The 18,950-nt window shown below is 36.5% G+C and overlaps 1 protein-coding gene across 1 annotated transcript in view; it reads left to right on the forward strand.

Annotated features, from left to right (window-relative positions):
• Positions 1–18,950, forward strand: part of LOC136854117 (armadillo repeat-containing protein 8-like) — a 294,260-nt gene that overhangs the window by 101,124 nt on the left and 174,186 nt on the right. The gene's annotated exons all lie outside the window — the stretch shown is intronic.

Consider the following 18,950-nt stretch of genomic DNA (forward strand, 5'->3'; position numbering starts at 1 on the left):
ATATATATATATATGGTTGTGTGTGTGCGTGTGTGGCGGCAAAAGCTCAGGAGGGGTTTACCATACACATGATTCGTGTTCAGTCAATGTTTTCTTCTTCATACCAAGGTCTACAGAATATACTACGCCGTTGTTCTACCAGGGACAGTTTACCCTCTTCCATAGACCTCATGTTGCTTAATGGAAATTTACGGAAATGTTAAACTTGACCATTTTGTCCACAACTCCGTAATTGAATTTATATGATCTTATAAATTCAAGTACTCACAAATATGTATTGAAATGCCTTGAATGCCACTTAACTTAGTCCAGCGCTCATTTGCATATATCCACGTGATCCATTCAAGTAATGACCAGGCCTACAAATAAACAGCAATCAAGCAAAAGTCTTCTTCTTCATTAACATAGTGATATTATTTCCATCACCTTAAGGATGTCTGGCTTTCGTTTATGTCCATGAAATAACCCTTATTGCAGCGAGACGCTGAGAGACACATAGACTGAGAAAGAGACAGGCAGGCAGGCAGACTGAGAAAGAGAGAGAAAGAAAGTTTCGCATGAGCCGAACAACTAGTTGATTTATGAGATTTTCGGAAAGAAAGTTCCCAAAAAGAATCCGATAAAGCAGGAAAGTGCTGATGTTGGGTCCAGTAACACAATGGACCAAGTTTTGAGTGATGAAGGAAAAGTTTGGGCAAAGAATCTTGTTAATCGGCAACATAAAGAATTAATTCTCATGCGGAACTGAGATCGGCGACAGCATATTGTGGAGTTTTCATTCGTTTGAATATTTTATCACTTTGATTTTACTCTTTACAACGTCAAATACTACAACGACTACTACTGTGAATAATGATGATGATAAAAGAACTAGGGGATGTTTATAACTACTACTGTAATAATAATAATAATAATAATAATAATAATAATAATAATAATAATAATAATAATCTCCACACATTCTTAATGATATTATTCTTCAAATGTAAGGGAAAAAGGTTCAGAAGGTGGATTTATTGTTAGTTTCGACTACATCTTTATGAAAAATAAGTAATTCCTATTCATATATTTTTTGTGTGTAACAGCGATGGTCTACGAATAACAAACTCCATTTTTACACTTTCCCTCCTCCAGCCCGGTACGAAAAATAACAGAATAATTTGAATATTAGACGAGTGGGAATCCGCCCGGAGATTTTGTGTTTAATGTGATTGAGGTTCTTTTTCTCTTGCATGGGAGGAAGGGGTACGGATTTCGTTGTAGTAACACAGCAGGTGCTTTGGAACTTTCGTCCTGGTGTTTGGCTGTCCGATTCCAAGCCCATTCTTATAAACTGTCAAAGTCAGAACACAGAGAAGACTACAATAGCACTGAGCAATAACGATATAACTTCGCAGGAAGAGAGAGATACTGGCAGTGCTATCGTTACTTTACCGCTTCGATTCCTTTTGTAAGGAACTGATTAAGATTCTGTCGTGGTTTGCCGAAATCAGTGAATAAACTTCTTTACCGAAATTGGTGTCGTTGGCTAAAAAGATGAGTGGTATAGGAGAGAGAGAGAGAGAGAGAGAGAGAGAGAGAGAGAGAGAGAGAGAGAGAGAGATTGAAAGTTATTAAAAAAAAAAAACAGAAATAATTGGGCAATTCACTAACCAAACGTATTCTTCAAAAATAATTTGGAAATGAGCCTAGGGTGTCAGTGGCCATCAGAATTACGATGGGCAATGAAATTGTCGAAGCACATACTAACAAAAGAAAGAGGAACTTCGAAACTGATCCTCAGTATATATTTAAACCTCGCAATATCTGCTTAACTCATACGTGGAAGGTGACTTCTGCCCCTCGGCAACCCCCCACCCCTCCCTAAAACTCCCCTGCTGGTATTTTGGTTTGTCTGAGACGTGTTTGAGGCTTCCGGAGCGGCCGACGTCTTCATCTATACTATAAGTAAGTAGAAACGTACCCACCCGCCCCATAAACTTATCTGGGATATCTAATCCCCTATTGACATTGACGATAAGTCTAGATGAAAAGGGAATCCAAATTCTACGAGCTATAGGAAAGAAGATAAAGTGGGGTAGAGAGGGATATTGCCAAACCTTTGTGCGTACGTTGTTAGCCTTCTGTATATCCGTTTTTTTTTTTTTTTTTGTAAGTCAAACACTCCGACAAAATAGAGCTACGGCATCTCTCTCTCTCTCTCTCTCTCTCTCTCTCTCTCTCTCTCTCTCTCTCTCTCTCTCTCACTGGGCTCCCCGGTATGTATGTCTGTGTGTGTGTATGAAAGGAAAATTTTCTCTTCCTGTGACAGATTGATCCTATTTCTTTGTCGACGCCATCACGGATATTTAAGGGCTGTGTTTTCAATCCCTTTCTCTCTTTATGTATCCTCTTCCCCTCCTTTAATAATATCTCTTTCGTACATAGTAATCAAATAAGAATGCTCTCTCTCTCTCTCTCTCTCTCTCTCTCTCTCTCTCTCTCTCTCTCTCTCTCTCTCTCTCTCTCTCTTAATAGTATCAAAGAAAGTACTGTCCTTTTATGAATGCTCTCTCTTCGTCCTTTCCCCTTTCCAAGAATGCCTGGAGAGAAACGTGTTGATATGAAACCCTTTGAAGTAAGCTTCGGATGGAAAGATGAAACCCTTTGTTTATTCCCTTATCTCTTTATTCTAATTGGTTTTGTTTTATTTGACGCGTTTATTTATGCGGCAGTAGTTAACAAACCTGGAGAACCAAAAAACTCATTCAGGTGTAATGTGATCGTCGTTAGAGCTATTTACTTTTTTCAGTCTAAAAGCTAGTAATGTTCAGCGAAATCATATTTTCTACTGTTATTATTATTATTATTATTATTATTATTATTATTATTATTATTATTATTATTGCTTATAAAACGCACTTAATGAATGAAAGCGATATTTGGCTACATTGGCCAAAACATAGCAAAAATGGCAACAGTAGTTTAAGACAACAGTGGTACCAATAATATCGGCAATTATGTGGTTATTGAAGTTCCAGTTTACTGGAAACTGGTTAAACTGAAAATAAAAAGAAATAAAGGAAAATAACAAGGGAATCTAGATAATTAAATGGACACTTCACTTTTGCAAAGGCCACTCAAAATCCCAGTTTTTAAGCGTTTGTAAATGTTATATCTCAAGAACGGTTTCACTGAATTTCATGAACACTGACGTTATGTGCCATTTTCGAGATGGTTTACTTGAGGGATAAAACGACTCAGGGTTGAAATGACCCCGTTAGCAAGAATTTGTACAAGAGCAGACAGACAGATGTGGGTGAAACCGAAGTCTCCTTTTAAGAAGGGAGCACTCGTATAAACAACCGAATCGCTAAGAACAGAAGTGGTACAGAACAACAAAAGCACAGGTCATTAAAGGCATTTGACATTAACATTTATACGAGTGCTCCCTTCTTAAAAGGAGACTTCGGTTTCACCCATACCTGTCTGTCTGCATTTGTATAAAGAACTTGCAAGATGATTCATAAGCTTAGTTTCACGGGATTAAATATTGAGAAAAATTTGCCTGGAGTAAAGAAAATCTTGCTAATGAGGCCATTTCAACTCTGAGTCGTTTTATAGGTACTGATAAACATAAAAAATAACTTTAGTTACCAGAACTGCAAAAGATCTACCAGTTCAATAGTCTGCAAAAACACTTACAAAAGAAAAAAGGCAATTGGAGGGTTCGTGCCTTTGTCAACCCTAGACGATGTGAAGATTTTTAAAAAATGTCTGCTGACTGGAAAAGGTTAGCTGTTGGAATTCAAACAAAAAAGCGTGTAGTGTTTCTGTTTCTGTAGGAAAGCGGTTGAAGAGGATAAAACAATTGCAAACGACCTGGTGTGCAAGATCAAAAGTAGAAAGGATCAGAGGCCTGTGATACCTAAGTCTTAGAAGACACACCCCTTTTGAGAAGAAGAAGAATAGGAAACCTGGAATTTTTTAAAGATAAAATTGAGCAATCCACCTCCAAAATGGCTCCTTCCCCCGGATAGCTACTTTCTTACCAATCCCAAAATCTAATCGTTTGTAGCCAGTCACGAAGCCCACCTCTTGTCAAATTTTCTTAAATAATCAAACTCAACTTTCTGCGTAATCCAAACAAACAAACGAGCCGAACGAACGGAATAATCTGCTTTCCGAAGATAATTGAAAGACAAGAACCGACATCCGCACAGAAGCCCCTCATTCCAGGCACAAAGACATCCCCTCAGTGTCTCTCTCTCTTTATCTCTCTGTCTCGGTCGGTCTCTCGTCTCTCCTGCACGTAATGGACGTTTACTGAGCTTCACTCTAAAGACCGCTCTAGATTAGCGGGTGGCTTTAAAGTCTGAGAATCAGGTTAGGCAGGTACTCTAAGGTGGCTGGCTCTCCTTTTATCTAAAAGGCTTTCATTGAACGCCTCTGCGACAGAACAGTAGCGAAGGGACTTTGTGAGACGTCTCAGGATGTTACTTTGGACGACATTAAGAGGTTTCACGGTCTCCCTGGCAAAGTCGTACGAGGGATGTTGCTGTTGAACGTTACAGCGAAGCAGCAGGAGTGTTCATGTTGAAAGGAGAACAGTGGGCATTTTAAAAGCTAATTTTGTAAAATAATTTGCTTCAGTGCTTCGTATTTTCTTGTCAAAACTTAACTGCGGAAACAAACGGAGAAGGCAGATGTTGTGCCAGCTTCACCAGATGAAGATACTGCCTTTGGAATAAGTGCCTGAAATGTAGGGAATGTTTACATTTACATTCTTAACTTTCGAATCTCGCACTCTTATAGAAATTATTTCAATCACCGAATGAAATAAAAGAGGCTTGAGAATTGGCATTTAATTATCACTTGCAAATGGTGTTAGTTAGTAACATTTCCTGGTTGGAAATACCTGGATAAATCCCTTTCAGATGAAATGACATAAATTCTTTATATCAAGTGTACAACAAACAGTAAAAATTTTTAGTATATACTTTACAATATGTAAACCCAAAAATTGTAAATTATTAACCCACAGACGTGTATCAAGACAGTGTTAAACATGCATATAAGAAGGAAACGAACAAATCAAGGTGTGTCGAAAAGCCAAGAAAATTTGTTAAGATCGCTGTAATAAGATCCTACTCCATATCCACATTAACACGTTTTCTCTTATACCCTGACATTTTTATCAGCTATCTCCCTATGTTCTTATATCGTTTCCTTATCCAACTTAATCCCCATGTCAAAAATAACTCTCTCTCTCTCTCTCTCTCTCTCTCTCTCTCTCTCTCTCTCTCTCTCTCTCTCTCTCTCTCTCTACATACATTATATATATATAATATATATATATATATATATATATATATATATATATATATATATATATATATATATATGTATGTATGTATGTATGTATGTATGTATGTATGTATGTATGTATGTATATATATATATATATATATATATATATATATATATATATATATATATATATATATATGTATATATATAAAAAGTATGTATGTGTGTAAGTGCATGCGCATGAATGTATATACTATCTATATGTGACGGGTACAGATGTTCAGCAAAAAAATGTATGAATATGACATCTTTTGAATGCATTTTTCCCTCGCAGATTTCAAGCGTCGTATAAAGAAGCAATAACCCCAACTGATGACTGACGCAAGTTGCCGTTCCCCTGACGGCAGTGAAAGGAACTATTTGTGTGGCCCGGAAGGGCGGAATAATGACTCTATACGTTGGGGAGCAGCAAATTGATTGAGCCCTGGATGAAGGGACGTCCTGTGGGAACCAACTGGATTTTATAAAGCCGCCGGCGTATAGAGTAAGGACGTGAAGAGGAGTCTGTCACTCGTGCGAAAGCTCTTTGCAATGTAAATGGACTTTGTCGTCTATCATGAGATTTGCTTGATTATGTATATATTCACAATATGTTTACGCCTCTGATTATATGTCTGTTCGTTCACTGCAACGGAGGTGCCCTTTGGGGTTACTTTGCACAGTTTAGTCGGTTACTTTTTTATTGCATTTTATATATTCTGATTTCTAACGGTGTTTCTTCTCATGGTTATCAGTGCGTTTTATCAACCCTTTCGTAAGCAGATTACTTAAGAATTTTTATACACATTATCGGTGGAGAAGTTTTTGTACAAAGTGTTGTTGTAAATGCTTTGCAATAATAAGCATTAAACTTTTTCGAAAAATTGCCGTTCCATTCAAAAAGGGACGGATATAGAGAAAAATAACCTAACAGTCTTTACCTGATTCGCTCATGATTAAAAGAAACACCCGCAGTTTCAGGGGCTCTGCGTTAACCTTACAACATTCCCAATCATGAATGGACTCTAACACCAGTTCATCTTTACATCATCGTCTTGATGTCTTTCTCTTCTTAGTCTAACATATTCCTCACATTCTCTCTTCATGGCCAAACCACCTTTCGCAATTTCTCCTCAAGGATCTTGATGGAGAAAGTGCTGCAGATGACAGGTTTGATCAAGGAAGGGCATTCTGAATTTCAACAGCATGAAACAGAATATGTGAATACTTTATATTAGATCCTATACATTTAACAAACACCGTATACTTCGTTTATTCACATGCTTTATATACCCACATTCCTGAAATTTTCAAGAAAGTACCAAGACTACTGTTGTTTAAGGAACTACGTGGATCCAACCAGAATCGTGCAGTGTATAAGGTTTTTAAATCTTTATTGAGAGCAATTGCGCAAATGCTGCATCAGGTACAAAATTTCCGATGATTATTATACGGACTTGTTCAATTTAATGTTGAAGTATTCAAGAATCTCCTTCAGAATTACTATAGGTAACAGAGGTTAACAAATGAGTTTTTGATCAATGCGTAGGAGACAAAAATGAAATGCAGTTTCAATCCCCGAAGCCAAAAAGTAGAATCGTTGTATTATTTGCCTTTCATTACGGACCGTTTACAGAAATGTCGTCCATCCAACGAAAAAAAAAAGAAACAAAAATACAAGCTCTGTAACAAAGTAAATAGTATCACTAATGAAGGAGTCAATTAAGAGAGGGAAGCCTTATAACCTCCAAGAGTTCATTGAAGTTTATATCCCCCTCATGCTAACGAAACATTTTCCAGCCCTTGTGACCTTTCGGTCTGCAACGGAAGTTCCCCCTTTTCACTTTAGACAATAGCTTTTAATAATGACTTCATCAGCATGATGCCCATTATTTCTACTTATATTATTGAATTAACTGGGCGACATTTCGACTTTCATAGCTGAAATATATTGAAAAAATATTTCAGTTACAAAGAGCCTGGAAAAGTTGCTTTCGATTACACAGTGAAAATTTGACCATTGTTTCCGTATAACACAAAAACAGTGATGAAAAAATTTTCACTTTTTATGGGAGGAAATTCCTTCCAAAAGCCACGTATAATAGTACCCAAAATGGAAAGCATATTTTTAAAGTTGTTCAGTTGTTGCTTTCTTACTGTCATTAGTACCATCATCATGAAACTGTTATATTAATTTTATGCTCAGAGTGATAATGCGAACCTCTTTTTACTATACCCTGGAAGTTAACCCACCCTCAAAATTCGGCGGTAGAAATAGATTTCAAATACACCCAGTTTTTTTTATATAAGCACTTATGTATCAGTAAACCTTCCTCGTGTTAGCATGGAATGGGGAGAAATATGGCTTATTGAGCTCTTTTTGAGGTGCTATCTTCCCCAGAAATTTAATGGATTCACGAATCTCTCTCTCTCTCTCTCTCTCTCTCTCTCTCTCTCTCTCTCTCTCTCTCTCTCTCTCTCTCTCTCTCTCTCTCTCTGTTAGACACCATCAATGACACAAAATATCTTCGTTAAAAAATAAGAGAAAAAATACTCGTAAGCTAATATATGAATGAACTTTCAGCCACCAGTGCTAAGTTTACGGGGAATGACGTAATCGCCATCATGCTAAAACTCCGATAAAGGAACTGTGTGGTTCTTCAGGAACAGCCATTGCAAGAATATCCCGTGAAAACCAATATTTCTTTCCATACCTATAAAAGCGTTTAAAAATAGTCTTAAAATTTCCATATCGATTCTTTATGAGATTAGCTAGAAACGTAAGAAATAAAATCGTAAAAAAAAAACTCTTATATACAGGGCAACGCTATATGCTTTACAGGCGAGTAAACGTTGTCGAAATATCTCATCATTATTCCAGTTCAGATGCAAACAGAACCAGACGTGGATACTGTAATGAACGGAACGTGATTAAACAACCAATTTACATTACAGACACGTAACTGAGACGGGTTCCTGATTTTGTCGGCTTAGTTTAGTATATCTTAGTTTAACCAGACCACTGACCTGGTTAACAGCTCTCCTAGGGCTGGCCCGAAGGATTAGATATATTTTACGTGGCCAAGAACCGATTGGTTGCCTAGCAACGGGACCTACAGCTTATTGTGGAATCCGAACCACATTATGACGAGAAATTAACTTCTATCACCAGAAATAAATTCCTCTAATTCTTCATTGGCCGCTCGGAGAGTCGAACTCTGGGCCAACAGCGCGCTAGCCGAAAGCTCTACCCACCCCTCCAATGAAGAACTTGATTTTGTCGACGACTTCGTTTAACAGTCCTCCCCTAAGTGGAACTAGGAGAAACCTGACAGTTGCACTAAAAAGTAACATTTAGAGAGGTTTTACAGCAAGACTGAAGAAAGCAAGAGCGAATGGAGGCAAAGTAAACGGGCAATGATTGAGCGCAAGCAATTAGGGGGCGTGAGGTTGCACTGAGGGCAATAAGCCACTACTGGGAGGTCGTTGTTCGGATGAAACGGACAAACATGTTTTGCGAAAACAGATGGCGAGCTTTGAAACCCTAAAATCTATTTGCGACAAATGGGATTCGGCGCTCCGAAGTGTATGAGATACAAGATACGGATTATCATTTTACTAAACCGCGCGTTTTTATGAAAACTGAAGGAAGCGTAAATTTATTGAGCAAGGCATGACCAGTAAATAAGTTTGTGCGGTGAAAATAAGCGGAAAAGGTATATGTATATATGTATATATATATATATATATTTATATATATATATATATATATATATATATATATATATATATATATATATATATATATATATATATATATATGTATGTATGTATGTGTGTGTGTGTGTGTGTGTGCGTGTGTATATATGTATATATATATAATTTTTTTTTTTTTTTTTTTTTGCGAGAGCAGGACATTTTTCATAATAGATCAAAGAGAATAAGATTATTTTGCCGTTACAAGAAGTTCACTTCCAAATTGGATATATTGCAAAAAAGTGACGTATAGTGCAAGGAATAACGTTTCGATGAATTTTTTATTTTATCTTTTAGTCCAGTGGTTCTTAACCTGGGGGACGCGTCCCACTAGGGGGGCGTCAGCAATTTCCAGGGGAGGCGCGAGCCCTAGGGAAAAATAAAAAATTCTCCAATTATATTTGTTATTCTCTTAACAATAGTTTGGAATTAATATTCAGACGTATACAATAAAATGCAAGAGTATTGCCACATAACGTTAGTTTCCTATAGTTTACTACACTACTTGGACTCGTTGGGCTTACCATGTTTTTTAATCACAGTATTTAGCCCCCTCCCTCTCCCTCGAAACCACTTCTCTTTCTTTCTTTTTATTTTCCTTTAAATCTGTGAGGGAATTTTACTCACAGATGCAAGGGGGGCGTGGAGGGAAAGACCAACTCTTAGAGGGGGCGTGGTAACAAAAAGGTTAAGAACCACTGTTTTAGTCTAAGTCGTGCATTTATTCATGATTTTTCATTGTCTTAGTCTCAGCTGCATGCATTATCGTTATTCCCTTTCGTCTCCTACCCCCTTTTTCTGCCTAACGCTTAATTAGTTCCCCCCACCCCCCATTCCTTCTTCGGCAGTTGAAGGTCTTGAACTCTTGGCACAGGAAACGCACCGAGGTAATAGCTGGAAATTAAACCCGCTGGGATGTCTATTAATTACGTCTTTCAAGGCACCTGTCTATCCTGAGAGAGAGATAAGGAAAAAGAGAGATAAGAGAAAGAACGAGAGAGAGAGAGAGAGAGAGTTGATAACAGTCATTGTGGATGAAGGCTCGAGGGAAGGGAACTATATGAGAAGAGCACTTGTATGCCCCATGGCAACAAAAAAATTAAAACTAAGAACGTAAAGATGAATTATTTGTATAGAACTGTGGATAAGATCAGATTACAAAACCGCTATATCTGAGAGGCAATAATTAATCTGCTTTTAAATAAAGGCATATAGATGACGACTAAAACATCACTATTCTTAAATATGCCAAATACTGAATCATACCTAGCATTGGGGGCTGTCATAAGAAACATGAATATTTTACCATTTTTTTTTTAACCTTACCTAAAACAAAGGTATTGCTGATAAACGTGGAATCCGGGGTTCACACTATTCGTTTAATGTTAGAATCTCCCAAAGTAAGCGTCGGTACTCTAGCATCATCTGACAAAAAATAAGATTTATGTGACTCATAGAAGAGCCCTTACAAAAATTCGAACAGAAATAACATTCATATCATCGAAAAAAAAAGCAGTAAAAAACTGTCCCGGTAGTTTGTACCAATCTCGCGACACAATAACTACAGTTGTTCAGTTTCGTTTTCAGTGGGGTGTAAATTCATTCCAGTTATTGACAGCCTGAACTTTACTTGCAAGATTGTTTTGTAAGTAACGAAGGTGTTAAATCATCTGAGTTCCAGATTCGCTTACGTGTGCCAAGTTAACTATATTTGCTTTGAACTTTCTCAATTTCGATTTAAATGATTAAATTACCAGTATGCATGTTCTTATTTGCTGACCTGCCAAATCTGCCTACAAAAAATAGTATTATTTTTTTTTCGCTCGGCTGCTTGAGCTCAACAGGAGGTGCTCATGATTTCTTGAAATGTTTCCATGATGATATCATCTTTGGGGAGAGAGAGAGAGAGAGAAGGAGGTGCTATTTTATATTGGCACGACGGCAAGAGGAAAAGACAGTCCATTAAATGAGTGATCCTGGCCATACAGAATCCAGGTAACCTTATGCACATATATTGCTAAGGTTGAACTTGTGCAAACGAGAAGTTGGATGGAGGGGCTTTCTCGAGCTCTTGTTGACAACACAATTCTGAATGAAAGGAACAGACCAATAACCACGTTCATAACGCCTGATGTAACTTTTTTTCCAGTATAATTATCTGTCCTTATTAAAAATATTGCTGTGTAGTTTGGGATTTTGTTTCTCTTTCAACGGAACCTTTTCGAAGTAAATTCGTCTTATCAGTGACAAACTTTTCTGTTCTGTAGGTTCCGTTCTCCCACTCCTCCACAAGGTTGCTTCAAAGGCCTCTCTCTCTCTCTCTCTCTCTCTCTCTCTCTCTCTCTCTCTCTCTCTCTCTCTCTCTCTCTCTCTCTTTGTATATTGTTCCGCAGAGTCGAAAGCTAAACAGTAATTTTCTCTACCCCCAAGTGGCCCCTGAACCCTTGCCATAACGCCTCTTACTATCTGCAATCCCCAGACTGCTTGGTCTGTTGACTGTCATCCCTCTCATTGCCCAGACCTCGTAAATCGTCGTAAGATGAGAACCATAACATAAGACACCCTAACATAAGACATAGGGAGTGAAGGAAAAATCTTTTACGGCCCCAACCTTTTTTAAACATCAGCTTTGATGCCGCTGTCAATAAGAGCGACAAGGGAGACAATTTAGCTCGAGGGAGAGGTGGCCCGTTCTGTGTCCTGGATGATCCCTCATCTTAAAATGCTAATAAACAAATGACTAGAGACTTGGAAATTCGAAAGGATGTTAGAATGAGGTCAAATGCACTGATGTTATGGGTATGGTTAAGTTTCGTAAGGTTGGATGTTAGGTTATTTGAGTCGTTCATTTTCCTTCATTTTACTATATTTTTCCGTTTTGAATAAAAGCGCTCCTTAAACAAAATGTCTCTTAACTTACATTAATAAAAAAAAAGCTGTTGGTCTCTTAACTTACATTAATAAAAAAAAAAAAAGCTGTTGTAATGATACCTCTCCTTGACAATCAAGGGTGTATAAGTAGTTTCCAGTTAAGATGATGACATGTAACTGACGAAGAGCATTTTCCAATATTTATAAGAAAACCACGTGCAATCTGAACACTATAGCTTCTTTCGCTAGCATGAGTATAATAAAACGACTGAATTTTTAAGCAATATTAAAATTTAATCAGTTACCTGAAAACTTCCTCCACCTCTCATATTAAGACCGCAATAACAATTCCGTTTATTAAATTCTCTAAATAACAGGCGCATAGCTCCATGTCGCCCAAGCATTGGTTTCGCAATGCCAAGAACGCCAGCGATTTGAAATATTCCAACATGAACGCGGAAACAACAAATTCAGGGAGATGTTTTTCAAAAATAGAAAATGGAGCCAATTAGCCCGTTCAAAACATGACAATGAGACGTCCAACTCGATAGGAGGCGCCCACCAATGCTGGTATGATTCCGTCGTCCCTAATATAGCAAAACATACTTTATGGAATAAATATGGAATTGAATAATAAATGCATAAAATGAAAGGGAAATATTAGAAAAAAAATTAATGCTAACATGCCATGTTGCTTTGTATCTAACAGATAATCAACAAGAATGAAAATAAGGTGCAGGTGTATATATATATATATATATATATATATATATATATATATATATATATATATATATATATATATATATATATATATATATATATATATATATATATATATATATATAAAAGAATACGAACTTCTGGCATTGTTGCATTTCGCAAGGAAATCAATCTAAACACTCATTCTTATTCTGAAAGGACCTTGAAAATTAGTTGGAATTACACTCCCGATGTACATTTCTATACGCGTGGACAGAAAAAGTCGGAAATAGTCTTGAGAAAATGTGTGTCTTCGTTTGATATCTGTTGTTTCATTGTAACTCATGCCGAACTCCTTGCCTCATTTGCTTTTATTTCCGGCATCTTTTCGAAGAGAAATATCAGAGATCGAAATTACGGAGATTTGAGAACAGCGCTAGTTTCGAAATAGCTTCCCGAATATTAGGAATAATGCCACGCAATTCAGGTATTTTGCTCCATTATAGCTGCAATTTGCTCTTCCTTCTGGATGCCAACATCGTCTTTGGAACTTTACTTTCGAGGTATTTGTATTTCAGATAAATCTTTGAATGATTTCTAGCAAGGCCATCATCCACAATTTTATATTAATAGAAAACTGAGGCCAAAACACCTAGAGTTAAAACCTATTACTCGTTGTAGTGTCAGCATCAATATTCTGTTCAAGTAGCACTGTGTCACTTTGCATAAGTGCTTAAGGTCATTTTTCATTTCTTTGTTGCAGAGTTAATTTTCTCCTTACTTCTTGCTTCCATGCCTGAAGCGATTCAAAGTTCTGTACAGTTAATTTACTATTTTTAATAAGTGCGAATTATTCATACGCTATCAAGATACGAAAAATTTACTATAAAGTGGTTGCAACTGCTGATCTTCGTATTATTTGGAAAGGCATGATGCGCTTCATAAAAGCGCCATGCTCGCTTGCCTTTCTTAGACTATGCTTAATTACAAATGCAGTTTATTTTTTTCCGATCTTATGTTGCACGCTTTTTTTTTGGCGTATGGCCATATCATACTACTGTAGAAACTGCCTTAGAAACTCTGTGGTCCTTTTGGCGTCTACCATACGAATGGTTGCAGATTATCTACGCTATTACTAATAATTATTATCATAATTACACAAAGTACTTAACAAATTCTGTCCTTTTATCTTGAACTTCCTCGAATCGCTTACCCTCAGATCTTCAACACCGTAATGAGATTAAACTTCCGAAATGGATCACAGCGCTGGACCCATGGTCAAAGACCCATCCTCATCACATATCGTTGGGATCGTTGCTGTGAGAAATCTTTGGAATGTGACTGAATTAGAATCTCAGTATGGAAAGCAAGTTTTTAAACCAATGCACATTTTCCCCACATCACTATAGATTTCATTTTGAAATCCATAATTTTCTTTTCGGTGTCCTGATAAAGAAGACAAAATCAGATAGAACTGTGCAAGAAAAGAACTCTGTCTTATAACTACGCAAAAGATATATATATAAAAAAAAATCGTATTCCAGATATATACTGTAGGTAGCAAGATACACTCTCCGGACGTGGTCTACTACGCTGTAGGGAAAATTCGTTGTTAATCATCTTCCTAATCTCATTGCACCTGGCAGTCGGGCGAAGCCCCCAGAACGTAGACCTTCGCCGTAAAAACATTTTCGACGGAGGAATGTAATTTCCACTTTCCTCCGAAACATCGAGACTTTAATTGGATCGGCTACAGATTAATTAATTAAGCATTGGGATGGGTGTCGAAGAGTCTCTCTCTCTCTCTCTCTCTCTCTCTCTCTCTCTCTCTCTCTCTCTCTCTCTCTAATTATCACGGTGCAACTGCATAACAACGATTCACCGTGAGTGAAGAATTCTCAACCACAATGATGGTTTTGGAGGCAGCTTTTGTCAATAACGCGTAATCAACATGCATAACAATACTTCTCCGCTATGATGGATTATTTCCAGCGACATAAGGAATTTGAGGAATGCAGGTAAACAAGCAACCAATGTCAGCCCTGGAGAAAAGAGAATAAGAAGAAATGAAAAGACCTTATATAAAATCAGCCCCACTGATGCTGCCATTCTTTTTAACAGAACATTCTTGAAAGGTCTTCTTCTTCTTCTTCTTCTTCTTCTTCTTCTTCTTCTTCTTCTTCTTCTTCTTCTTCTTCTTCTTCTTCTTCTTCTTATTATTATTATTATTATTATTATTATTATTATTATTATTATTATTATTATTATTATTATTATTATTATTATTATTCAGAAAGTTAAAAATAGATTGTGCAGAAGCTTGGATAGATTTACCCTCAGTATTCTCTCTCTCTCTCTCTCTCTCTCTCTCTCTCTCTCTCTCTCTCTCTCTCTCTCTCTCTCTCTCTCTCTCTCTCGTAAATAAAAAAAAAAAATAATGGTCATAACAATGTAGAATATATAAATTTTGCTTTTTGCTGTTATTCTGATTAATAAATTTCATTGCCAACACCTTTTTATTGTCGTCTTGATCTTTTGGTGACGGCAGGGATAAAAGAAGTATTAAAGATGCACAGTGTATGTTATATAAATATAAATACTAAAACCGACAAGCCTTATGTTAAAACTTAAAAAATTGGAAAGCTATAAAAATGGCTACAGCATGTTACAGTAGAAGGTGATGTGATGAATCGCGTAGGGTAACGTATCTACAGTATTCGAGCTTATTCATAAATACTGAGATCACAAATCATTTTTCGTGGGAAATGCTCCCGAAAATTAAATGAAATATAACCATCTAGAGAATTATTTCCTAATTTCAGTATCTCATTCTGCTTCTCATTATGAATTTAATAAAGAATTATGTGCGAAAATCAAATGCAAAAATTTTCGTACCCTGATTTAATGCATTTGCAATTATGAATTAAGGAATTTAATTCGTTATTCGCCCCCTGTGAAGAGTAATTCATTACGAGTTTGATGTAAGGTCAAGGTAATTGTGAGGATTCTCTTTGAATAACGGAGGCATTAAATGATATCCTGACTCTGAACAATTTCAGTCATTATGATAAGAGAGTTCAACATATTTCATTATGATTGCTGGCAGCCCATTAGGATATGTTATCTCTTTTCATCTTCCTCTTGACACGATGCTGGAAAGAGAGCAGGTGCGAGTAACAGGGGCGTAAAGAAGTTATATCTCGAATGCATTTCTTGTTGTCATTAGTATCTCGATTTCAGAATGGGAACTGCTGTATTTTAATGAACGTAATTCAGACAATATGTCGTTTGCACTTCTTCTCAATATAATTTCTCAGTTTGCATCTCAGTTTTACAGATCGTCCTCTTGTGTGTGAATCGTGTAATTCTTCGTCTGATTTTCTCATCAGTATAGAATCCAGTGAAGAAATAAAAACAATGTACTACATAACACAAGGATAGAGAAGTGATTCTTCATACTTTGAAGTGTACTTGACAGGGTGTGGGTGAGACACAGTTCAATGTATCATCACAGGGTAGGCAGACATTAGGAGAAAAGGAAAGAATTTAACATCCTTTCCATTACAGAGAACTTGTTCTCTTCCTCCTCTTCCCATTGTTTACTGAAGCTGCTATTTGATTGAGAGCCTAATCTGGAAAATTTCCTGTCCATAAGCTTGTCGAAATAATAGTTGGGCCTGGGCCTGACAAAAACTGTAATCATATTGATATCTGTTTCAATACCCTCGAGATCTCATTAAAAAATGTTTATATAAAACAAATAAATTCAGGTACGTGTCATGTTTAATGAACTCCACACGTGCGCTCCTCTTCACTTAAATGAGAGGCTCAGCATCCCTATAGACTCAAAATACGTCCTTCCTTGTTAATCAATATCCTTTACATAAGTCCTCGGCAACACTGTAAGAGTGTGGATTCGTTTTCATCTTCAGCCACATCCCGAGTACCCTCCAAAACAGAGTATTCACCCGTCCTCCCTTCCTCATTCCATTGCCTGTATACTGTAATATTTCTCTGTCTGCATCCGGTAAAACAGTGCCTTCATTCTTCTCACTTTTCTCTTGATTAGCTCCTCTTATCAAATTCCTGTTTGCGGGTAGATTTATGTTACTGTCGTCAAGGATGAAATAGTGAGAGGAGAAACAGTTTGCGTGTATGTGTTTGTGTGTATTTTAGTGTGCTGTGTGTGTGTGTGGTTAAATTCGTCATTACCATTCAAGGACTCGTATCTGGTTTTAACCATGAATATTCTCGTCAATAGTATTTGTACAGTAAATATCCAAATATATTAAAATGCACATCATGTGCTCACTAACAAACTGACTTTCCACTGGATCTTAGATGGTTGGAATAGCGATCAAGAGTTTGGGTTATAAATATAAATATGTTGATTACTACAGATGTTACATAATAGTCACAACGTTATAGCGATAATCAAATAACTTGAAGTAAAAACCGAACTCTTGCTCACAGCTCTTTGTCTTCAAAAACCTGAATTTATTTACATCTCAAGTTCTCTTGTCTGTCCTTCAAAATGTTTTTATTCCAAATAAACATTATAATAATTGCTACTCCAGAAGAAACAAATCAACCTGAACGTTGAACTTGCAACATTAGTGTAGGAGACGTATCTCTCGTAACAACGAGATGAGTCACTAGCGGATCCAGAAAAATTTCATGGGAGGGGGCCACCAATTTTCATATTATAAATATACATACATACATATATATATATATATATATATATATATATATATATATATATATATATATATATATATATATATATATATATATATATATATATATATATATATATATATATATATATGTGTGTGTGTGTGTGTGTGTGTGTGTGTGTTTATGTACATATAATTTATATACATATATAATTGTTATTATTTCTCAAAATTTTATGATTTCTATAATAGATTTATATTTTTTCGCATTTTTATATTTCTCATTTATGTTATTATTATCTAAATCTTCAGTATTATTATTTTGTCAGTATTTTTCATGGGGGAGCCCCACGTGGCCAGGTGCCACCCACCCCCTGGATCCGCTAGTGAGATGAGTGAGTTCAGGTAATTCCCACCTCTCTCTCTCTCTCTCTCTCTCTCTCTCTCTCTCTCTCTCTCTCTCTCTCTCTCTCTCTCTCTCTCTCAGGTATGTGTATGTTGAATAAAACCCCTTAAATATCGAAATAAAATTGATTAAAGAGCAGTTTAATTGATGAGGAATAAACTGCAAACGAGGCTGTTTCATAGCTTTGCTTGATATAGCTTTGCTTGAGTTCGTCATTAGTTCACGACGCTTTTAAATGCCTGATTTCTGGCAAACGTGATGCAACGCACCTGGACTGCTTCATGATTAAACTGGCTTTAGATGTTTAAACATGCTGCAACTTCCTTTTTCACTGGATCTACAGACTGTTCAAAGCAGCGGCAGATCTTTCTGCACTCAATAAATAAACTCGCGACCTTTTAATTATGTCTGGAAATTTTAATGTCGACATAGATCTGCGCAGAATCTGCATTTATCTGTCGTTTAAATATTATGGTAGAATGGACATGTGAAATATCTTTAAAGCAGAGCTATAGTAAATTGCATATCGGTTCCCTTTCCCCCACAGAGAAATACAGTTAAACAGGCATAGCTATAAACTTACCAACTTTCATGAACGCTGACCTATTTCGTAAACTTGTAACGGTAAGATTATCTCTGTTGCGTCGTCCACTTACGCTGCATAATTATTTGATCATTATCTTGCAGTCTATATTCAATCCCGTAAGCACATCCACATTTAGGATTAATGATAGCTTCAGAACGACCATTGAAAGATAATGCAGAATATATTCTTTAGTATCATGAACATTGGTCATTAGAAATAAATCCTTGTCAGTTGTTGCATGATGAATTATCTTCTTTACCGGCCTTTGTCAAATGGACGGAGGCAACCAGTTCATCCTTGGATAAAGCAAAAATTATGCATTCACGCATTCACTTAGAGGTAAATCCTGTATTCTTAGGAGAAGTTAGTCGGAAGAGGTTGTTAAGTTTCTGCTTACTCCATATGTTATATGGAACATTTTATCGTCGAACATCTTCTATAATTGCCGTTTTCATGATAATGAAGAACTTCAGTGATTTTCCATTTTATAGAAAATGCCGTATGATGGACTTGGCTTGTTACAGATATAAAATATTCTTTGTTTCTTTCTTTGGGATCTAGACATGCATATTTATATAGATATATGCATGCATATATATATATATATATATATATATATATA

Source organism: Macrobrachium rosenbergii, chromosome 28, assembly GCF_040412425.1.
Source record: "Macrobrachium rosenbergii isolate ZJJX-2024 chromosome 28, ASM4041242v1, whole genome shotgun sequence".
NCBI lineage: Eukaryota > Metazoa > Arthropoda > Malacostraca > Decapoda > Palaemonidae > Macrobrachium > Macrobrachium rosenbergii.